The following is a 10,155-nucleotide window of genomic DNA, read 5'->3' on the forward strand; positions in this document are numbered from 1 at the left end:
ATTCAAAAGTTATGTGAAACTATATGCATAATGTACCCAACTATGCATATCAGTAGACCATGTTTTCTTTGTTTGGGAACTAATATAGAAACTGTTGTTTCACCATATATACATATGCAGTTAATGTGTTTATTTTTGTGCCTACAAATTGCACCTAAAACAAACAGGTGGTAAACAAAATAAAAAATAATATAATTAACCTAACACGTTGTGATGACTTTTATAATACTCAACTTCTCTAATAACGATGAAAATGTTGTAACTACTATTGGAACAGTGCCGCAAGGTTTGCCGTAATAGTGTCACGGATTTTTTTCTGCTGTGGAGTTTGTGTCAGCACCAAAAAAATGCACAATCAACAAGTTGGTTTTCAACCTCAGGGTCCTGCACAGTCCACTCAGGAAGAAATAGTTAATTTTTAAGTTTGCAGATGTGCAATATACAGCACGCACCTACTACATTAGGCATGATTTTTAGGTCAAAATCATTCCTCTTCATCTAAAAACGCCATCTTCCTTTTAACCTGCCAAAGGCGTTCTCTACCATCATCATTGCCGAACTCAGTGTGTGTGTATAGGCTTGTTTTTCAGGGCTCAACTGGACCTGTTGGGTGTTGCTTTTCATAATCCAGTGGCATACAGGGTATGCCGCATCCCCGATGATGTGAACGGGAATCTCCACCCCATTCACGATCTTAGAATACTGTTTTAAAATGGAGAAAAGAATACATGGCAGAAGAGTCAGTCAAAAGTATAATAAGATGGGGATAAAAAATTATGTAGGCAATTATATGCAATCATTACAGCTAAAATACAGCATATAGGAGATAATGTAAAAAATGTTTACCTCTTTGGGGTACAGCCAGCCATCCTGCCTCTCCTCTACAATGTTGAATAGATCTGAATTGGCAAGAACTCGGGAGTCATGAGATCGTCCTGGCCAGCCAATAAACACATCTACAAAACTAACATAAAGTTTAATTTTAAAAATTATACTGTAAAACACAAATCATCTCATCCCACCCAAAAAAAAAAAAAACACTTACCAATATTTGTGGTCCACAACAGCCTGTAATATTATTTAGTGCCAGCCTTTCCTGTTAAAATAGTCTGCAGGGTTGTCACGTGGGGCAATAATGGGGATGTGTGTCCCATCAATAGCTCTTGCACACTGCGGATAGCCTCGCTTCACAAATCCTTTTATGGTATCCTGTAAGCGTTGTCCTTGTGGTAAAGATATGAAGCACTTGTATAAAGTAGACACCATTGCCTGAGTCACCTGGTGGACTATGACACAGACAGTGGAGATCCCAACACTGAACATGCACGAGATTGTGCGGTACTCTCCCGAGGTAGCATACCGCCACAATGCAGTGGCTAGCCTCCTGCGTGCCCCGATGGCTCTCCTAAGCCTGGTGGTATGCATGTCAAGTGCTGGGGTAAGTAAGTCCAGGATGTATTAAAAGGTTGCACGAGACATACGGAAGTTAGCCATCCACTCTTCATCCTGGTAAGCTTCCACGGTCCTCATAAAGGCTTCTCCGTGCCAGCGATCTCTGGACCACAATGATCGGTTGGTCCTTGTGTTCAGTCTCAGGGTGGTACTTATTCTGGATGATATGAGGCCTCTCCTCCTGCGCAAATATTGGCGGTGACTAGCAGCCCTCTCCACCATAAATTGTGCCCTCTTTCTCATAAAATACATGTGCAGTATACTGCACAGTGTGACAAGCTGCATCATGCTCTCACTGGCTGCATTAAATATCTGTAAAGTAGAAAGAATCAAGAGCTCCGCCATACACACTGGTACTCCATTGGCCATGACTGCAGCAATGCTGAGCAGGCCACACCCCTCCCTTTCAGTGTGAATGGGGCTGTCCCGGGTTGATCCCAGGTCTAAGTGCAGTGTGAAACGGGTCAATCCCGGGATGCGTCCGGGAACACATTCCCGGGTGTGACCCGGCTCTGTCAGTCTGAAAGGGGTATAAGTGAGAGCAGTATGGCTGGAGCAGGTTTGAAAATGGCTATTTGCTACTCAAACTCATCAACACTTTAGATAAGGAATGAATGAATTCATTAATAGGTGTCTGGATGGAATAAATGTCCCTCTAATGACAAGGATGGACATTAAAAATCTAATGTGTACTTGGTATTCAGTGCGTTACAGGTTTTTAAATGTTGATGCATCATATAGTCTTTAGAAAATGCCAATGTTCTAATCATCTATCCTGCCAAATCCAGCATAGTCACATTTCCAAAACAGACCTACCAATTGTCCTCTGTTGTTACTTTTATTGAAGATTGCAGCTTAATTGTGACCATTTCAGAGATTCACCATGCCTAAACAACTGCTGTATCAGTTAAAAATGAAAAATGTATTATATAATATATGTGTATTTATCTTCAAAGAAAAAGTTATTAGATTTATTTTTTTGCATATTAAATTATACACTCACTCCATAATGTCACCTGAAACATACCACAATGGTGTTGCAGTCAGTTTGATCCCAGCAATCCTGTCCCTGTGTGTTGCAGTCAGTGTGACCCCAGCCACCCTACCCCTGTGTGTTGCAGTCAGTGTGACCCCAGCCACCCTACCCCTGTGTGTTGCAGTCAATGTGACCCCAGCCACCCTACCCCTGTGTGTTGCAGTCAGTTTGATCCCAGCAATCCTGTCCCTGTGTGTTGTAGTCAGTGTGACCCCAGCCACCCTACCCATGTGTGTTGCAGTCAGTGTGACCCCAGCCATCCTATCCTTGTGTGTTGCAGTCAGTGTGACCCCAGCCACCCTACCCCTGTGTGTTGCAGTCAGTGTGACCCCAGCCATCCTATTCTTGTGTGTTGCAGTCAGTGTGACCCCAGCCACCCTACCCCTGTGTGTTGCAGTCAGTGTGACCCCAGCCACCCTACCCCTGTGTGTTGCAGTCAGTGTGACCCCAGCCATCCTATCCTTGTGTGTTGCAGTCAGTGTGACCCCCAGCCACCCTACCCCTGTGTGCTGCAGCCAGCGTTACTCCCAGCCATCCTGCCCCTGTGTGCTGCAGCCAGCGTGACTCCCAGCCATCCTGCCCCTGTGTGCTGCAGGCAGCATGACTCCCAGCCATCCTATCCTTGTGTACTAAAGTAGTGCAGTGCAGAGTCGGCATCTCCTCAGTGGTCTCCTGTGTCACAATATAAACAGAAATACAAAGAGGACATGTGCCTAGTGACAGGAGAGAGTGAGGCCAGACAGGCACACATGGCTCATCTGCATGAGTATGTGCCCAGCCTCTTCAGTGGACCTCAATCAGGCCCTGCCCCCCTCTTGACACACAAGCAGCAGGAGACTCCAGTGTAAATTGGGAGGCTCCTGCAGATTGCCGGAGGGTAGGCAACCAGTACTCCATATTTTAATCCCTAAACCAAACACCTCAATAGTGTCCATAGAACTTGAATTAGAATCTTTACGCTTTTGTTGCTGGTAATGAAAATTTTGCTTGCATTTTTATGCAGACATTTATTTTTCTGCCCAGGAGTAGGAGCTGCTGTTGAAGTTTAGCCTACCCTCCAGAGAGACTAGGTGGTTGGTTGCTGCTCAGCTGAACACAGTGACCATTGTTGCAAACTCTAAAATGGAAAAGAACCAACTATGTATTACAAAACAAGCATAAATAATATCCTTTTCAGACTGACAAAAATTTCCCGGGTTATTGCACATGAACGCGCATCAACCCGGGAAATTGCTCAGTGTGAAAGGGTACAGGAACAATATCCCGGGACGAGCGTCCTGGCATTTCATCCCAGGTCTCGACCAGGGTTGAATCCAGAATCGTCCTGGGATGCAGTGTAGTGTGAATGGGCCCTACCCAGTATTCAGTACCCGGGACTGTTAAAAGGCCTCTCATTAGAGCTTTCTTGGGCTCAGAAAAGATGATGTCATCATCCAAAGCCCGGGGAAGCGTCCAGGAAGCGGAGGAGACAGTCATGGCGACCTGGACAGATCAGGAGGTGATAGAGCTGCTCAGCATAAGGAGTGAGGAGGAGATTAAAAAACAGATCACAGGCACAGTGAAGGATGTTGTCATTTATAAAAACATTGCAAAGCTGCTTGAAGCAAGAGGCATTGGCCCTCATTCCGAGTTGTTCGCTCGCTAGCTGCTTTTAGCAGCATTGCACACGCTAAGCCGCCGCCCTCTGGCAGTGTATCTTAGCTTAGCAGAATTGCGAACGAAAGATTAGCACAATTGCGAATAGAAATTTCTTAGCAGTTTCTGAGTAGCTCCAGACTTACTCTGCCACTGCGATCAGTTCAGTCAGTTTCGTTCCTGGTTTGACGTCACAAACACACCCAGCGTTCGCCCAGACACTCCCCCGTTTCTTCAGACACTACCCCGTTTTTCCCAGAAACGCCAGCGTTTTTTCACACACTCCCAGAAAACGGCCAGTTTCCGCCCAGAAACACCCACTTCCTGTCAATCACAGTACGATCACCAGAACAATTAAAATTTCTCATTATGCCGTGAGTAAAATACCTAACTTTTGTGTAAAATAACTAAGCGCATGCGCTCTGCGAACCTTGCGCATGCGCATTAAGCGACTAATCGCAATATAGCGAAAATCGGCAACGAGTGAACAACTCGGAATGAGGGCCATTATACGTACACAATAGCAAGTTGTAAATAAAATGAAGATTTTAAAGAAGCAGTACTTGAAGGTGCATGACAACAACAGTACAAGGAGTAGGGCTGGCAAGATTGAGTGCCAATACTATGATATCTGCGCAAATGTCTTTGGATACACAGCTATCTGTCTTCCAGTTCCCAGTACACTGCTACAGAAGACTGTCAAGGTCCTGAAGATACACAGACAGCCAGTGAAGTGTGCCCGCCATCACCTCTGTTAACTGAGGACACACCTGAGAACAGCGAACATGAACATTACACATCCACCCATCTGTCAACGCATACATCTAGCCATGATGACAGCATAACTGACACCATTGATGAGGTCGTGGAAGCTCAGTCCAGTGACAGTGGGAATGTGCAAAGTGCCGTCACCGTCACCCCAACTTTGCAGAAAAACAGTAAGCATATTTTTTCAATTTTAAACACGTAGGGGTATATTTACTAAAATTCGTAATTTTCGGAATTTGGTTGAAGTTTAAACACGAATTACATCGGGAGTGATAATTTGTAACTTTTTTTTTTTTACGCCTCATTTACTATGCTGTTGTACAGTATTTTGGGTATTTGTATTTTTTTAGGTCCTAATGCAGCCGATTTTCGTTTTGCGGCCTTTTTTTTTACGGTTTCGTATATTTTTTTTCACGCCCCAGATTTTAGTCCCTTCCTGGCCGCGTTTTTTTCTGACTTTCTTTTACGTCACTCGTCCGTGATTGGTTGGGTTTGTGATGGAGGAGTGTCTGTGCAGCATAGTATAAATACGCCCCAAACCGGACGGACCTCGTGGGTTTAGCTAGTGGAGAGGAGAGAGGTAGTGTTGTTTGCGGTAGGAGTTGTGGAAAGTTGGTTAGGTGAGTTTAAGTGATTGCTGAGTGGTGTATTTGGTTTGTAAGTCGTCTTGTGATCATTGTTGTGGTGTTGTTTTGAAATGTGTCATATTTTTAGTGGTTGTTTTTTTATTTCAGTTTATTGTTGTTTGTGTGTGTGTGTGTGTGTGTGTGTGTGTGTGTGTGTGTGTGTGTGTGTTTGGGTGTGTTTGGTGTGGAGTGTTAGTGGAGGAGTGTGTTTTGTTTATTTTGTTATTCATGTTATTTGTTGTTTGTGTCAATTATGTCTCAGTCAGAGGTCAGTGAGGTGGGGGAGGTGAGTGAAGTGGAGGTATTGAGGGCGGGATGTATCATACCTTTTCGTCGCGTCAGGCAGTAGTTTTCGTCGCGTTGTTACATCCCTGTATGTACAAATAAAGTTTTTTTGTCCAGCGCGCTTTCTGCTTACGCCTCCCTTCCCTGCGTCACTGCTTCGTCGCGGTTGTTGTCCTCTATGTTGTACATGGTGGCTCATATGTACTAACACCCACTGCCTTATTTTTTCAAAAGATTTTGGTCTGTGCACTTCGCGGCTGCAATCAGGCGTTGCCACTCTTGCTGGGACTTGTAGGAGAGCTCTAGTTAGTTATTCGTCTACTTTTAGTTAATTTAATAGTTAAAAGTAAGTTTTATTGTATCTATTAAATCTACTTTGTATTATTATTGATCTCTTTGCACTTTTATCTTCTTGCATAAAATAAGTTTGCCTTTACTGCCTTTAAAAAGATTTTTGGGATTTATTAATTAAATAAAAATATTAAACTATTTATTTATCCTGTCCATTGAATATATATTTATTGTTTTTTTACTTTTTTTTATACTCATGTTTATTTCTAATTTTACATTCATATTTCTCTCCATTTATTGTTTCCCTATATAATTTCCCTAAGTGGTATGTATGATTAAATTTTTTTTTTTTTTTAATATATGGATATTTACTATTAGTGCATTAATTTTGATGTAATACGAGGCTCATGGTGCTCGGTATCCCATCTACTAGCTTACCAGCGCTGTTTTTCAGGCCCCCGTAATGCTGGCAGCGGTGCGAGCGCAATAGAGCCTGTTGAGTCTTCGCTGCATTTGTTATGCTTAGCTTCAAGTGGTGTGTTGTGTTAGTCACGTTATATATTCTCCAAACAGGGGTGTTGATCCCCCCCACAAGAGGAAGTAAGGTAGTCGGTATTCAAGACGGTCAGGATTGTGGCACCAGGAATGATGGGTGCTGGTATGCCAACAGCCACGGAGAAAAAGTGCATACCTTATTTATGGCTGTCATCCTGACCTTAATTGCATGCTGATGTTAATTGCTGCGTTGTGTTCAAAAGTGCAATGATGCCGCAGTGCGCTTGAGCATTCCAGACAGCTGACGACAGTCGTAGCCCAGTGATCTCCTCTGCCTGATTTACGGGTGGAGGCGGTAGTTGGGCAGGAGGGGCCGGCACGGTGACGTTTGGCCACCTTTTTGTGGGCTTGGTCCGGCCAACGCGGATGTTCCGGTAACTATGCGGGGTGAGGGGCCAGGCCATAGTGGCTATGTGTCGTCACACGCAGCCACTGCGAGCACAACAAAGTGTAACTCCCTGCCAGCGCTCAACTATATAAGCTTCATCGCGTTGCAATTCCTTTCATGTTCAAAATCTTTGTTGTTGTGTGATGCTTTTTTACTTGTGCAGGGGTAGACTGGCTTGATATGCGGGGGCTGGCTTGATTCCGTCCTACCTGTGTCTGTTATACCACACCGCCAAGGTTATCGCTAACTCTGGGTTGGCTAAAGCTTATAGGCTTCTTACTATCGGCAGCAACCCCCGCCGCAACTTTAGCCTCCAGCCATATCTTCCTCAAGGCATACCTGGTTCCGCTTGGAAATCTGCTCTCACCAGTTACGCATCCGGAGGACATAACGGGTGCAGGGGCTGTAGCTGCTATCTGGCGTGCGGGCATTGTGGAGACCAGTGTGACGTGTATGACCACCGCACAACACCTCAATCTTTTTGCATGTGGCCTCTGTCACTACTTTGCTTTTTTTTCCGGTAATGTTAGTACATATATGATCAAAATCGCTGCGGTATGAGGCAAGGGACGGCTCACATAAACTGTTTAGAAGGTGTTGGGGGGGGGCGGACAAACTTCATGTACATTGCTGCCCTTGCCGCCTACCGCGGCAATGTTGATTGTGTAGGTACTAACATATGCGTTAAACATTATTAAACTAATGTTTTTTTCAAGCCTCTTTGTAGGCTGGCCCTACCCCTAAGCATGGGCTTCTATAATTTCCTTACCCTGATGGGGCCATTCTTTCCTCATTCCGACACTGCATGCACTTCTAAAACACATCACCTCCTGCAGCTGGATGGTGACGCAGCCCAAGTCAATTATTTTTCACAAAAGTATCAGTGTTGAAAGAGTGATTTACTGCATAGTATTTATCATAATATATCATGCAGATTTTTTTTTTTTTGTGAGCAATTTTATAAGATGTCCTTTTGGAACCTAAAATCTTGTAAAATAAGCTGTTATCTGTACAACTTTGTTGCCTAGTTTAGTTTAGGCTTTTTAGGGTGAACTTCATTACACTACTACTAGCTATATGCTATAATATGCACCCGCAATAGGGAGAATGATCAAGTTGACTGATTTGAGTTCTTGAATACTTTGCAATCTTGAAAAAGAGCAATTGGGCTGACTGCAGGGGCAATACTGTGTAGGATTTGGGAACAAATGCTGGGAATGAAACTGGAAACTCCAGTGGGCGGGATGTACTAACATATGCGATTAGCATTGCGGAGGACAGCTCTTCCGATAAGAGCTGTCCTCCGCGATACGCAGCGGCAGCCTGACTTCGGCCCCAGAAGTCAGTCTGCACATGCGCGGGGTGACGGGGGCGGTCGCAGGGCATGCTAGTAGGGAGTCGATCGGATCCCTCACACAGCGCCGCGGAGAGAAGCCCATAGGCTTCTATGGACGTATGCCAGATAAAGCTGGCCGTACCCCGCCGCGGCGCTGTCCTGCCGGCCGGGGTTTAGTACATCAGGAAAATACAGTAAACAGGGAGTTTGCCTCATTTTCCGCTTAGTACATCCCGCCCCATGTGTGCTGTTTATCACACCCGTTTATTGTACTAACCAGTGAAAGTGGCATTTTAATATCTAGTAATCCTGTACTTCGGTTATCGCTATCTCTTGTTTGTTATACCCTATAGAGCAGGCTTGTCCAAACTGTGGGCCTCCTGCTGTTGTGAAACTACATATCCCAGCATGCTCTGACACAGTTTTGCTAAAGCTGTATCAGGGCATGCTGGGATGTGTAGTTTCACAACAGCTGGTGGGCTGCAGTTTGAAAATGCCGGCTATAAAGGCCAGGGACGTGCAGTCAGGGGAGGTAGTGCCTCTGAGGGGGGTGACGATGCAGCTCAGTGAACAAGCAGTTAGGCGCCCCCAGTGATCGAACCCTCTGGAGCTAATGATGTCCTGTAGCCTTAATAAGCTGATCCTTAAACTCAAAATAAGTAGGTCTGCATTCTCTCCCCTTAGTCCCACAAAGCAAGGAGCATATAGCCAGCAGGTCTTCCTGAAAAAAAAATCCATACAGAAAGTCTTTTCTGATAAACTCTGGATAACCCCCCTAATATGTGTCCAGTCTCTATGGGGACAGAATCTAACTGAGGTCTGGAGGAGGGGCTTAGAGGGAGGAGCAAGTTCACACCCAAAGTCTTATAGTGTGACCATGTCTCCTGCGGTTCCCGTCTATACCCCATGGTCCTTATGAATTCCCCAGCATTCTCTACAACATAAGATAAAAGTTATAGAAACACAAAATGTTTAAAGTTAAAAGATCTTATATTATATTTATTAATTATATTTTATTATCAATTTCTAGATGCCGCTTAGCATTCATATTTTGAGAGTAGTCCTGTCATTAATACTTGCAAGGGAAAACTTACGATCTAGCTCAACCTCTAATCGTCACCGTGTGAATGGAAATAGATTACGACGTTCCAGAATTTTTCTTAACAGAAAGAAGTTAGCTGGATTAAGAGAATCAAAAGTAATTAAAAGGTACAGACTTTCCAGCACAGCCATTTTAGAACTATATTCTAAAATAAGACATGAGATATCTCCCAAAACCAAAAGAAGTAGAGCTATTACTGGAATCACTAAATTCTTAGCCACTCTACACTTTTTGGCATCTGGAACTTACCAAAGCACAGTATCAGATGTTGGGGGAATTAGCCAATCAGCGTTTAGCCGTTTTTTTGAAAATGTTTTGGATGCTATACTTAAACATACTCAGGAATATATATATTTTCCAAGATTTTCAAATGAAATTATACAAATTAAGAAAGACTTCTACGAAATTGCACGTTTCCAAATGTGATAGGTGCCATCGACTGCACGCATATAAATTTTATTCCTTCACATGATATGGATGAGATTTGCCGTAATAGAAAAAATGATCATTCAATGAATATGCAGGTTGTTTGTGACTCCAAATCAAGAATACTTAATGTATACGCCGCTTTCCCAGGAAGCACACATGATTCTTATATTCTCCGTCATTCTGCACTATTCGAATGTTTTGAAAACAATGAGATGTGTGATGGCTGGCTGCTAGGTAAGTGGTACGGTATAT

The sequence above is a fragment of the Pseudophryne corroboree genome, chromosome 1 (genome assembly GCF_028390025.1).
Source record: "Pseudophryne corroboree isolate aPseCor3 chromosome 1, aPseCor3.hap2, whole genome shotgun sequence".
In the NCBI taxonomy this organism is placed as follows: Eukaryota; Metazoa; Chordata; class Amphibia; order Anura; family Myobatrachidae; genus Pseudophryne; species Pseudophryne corroboree.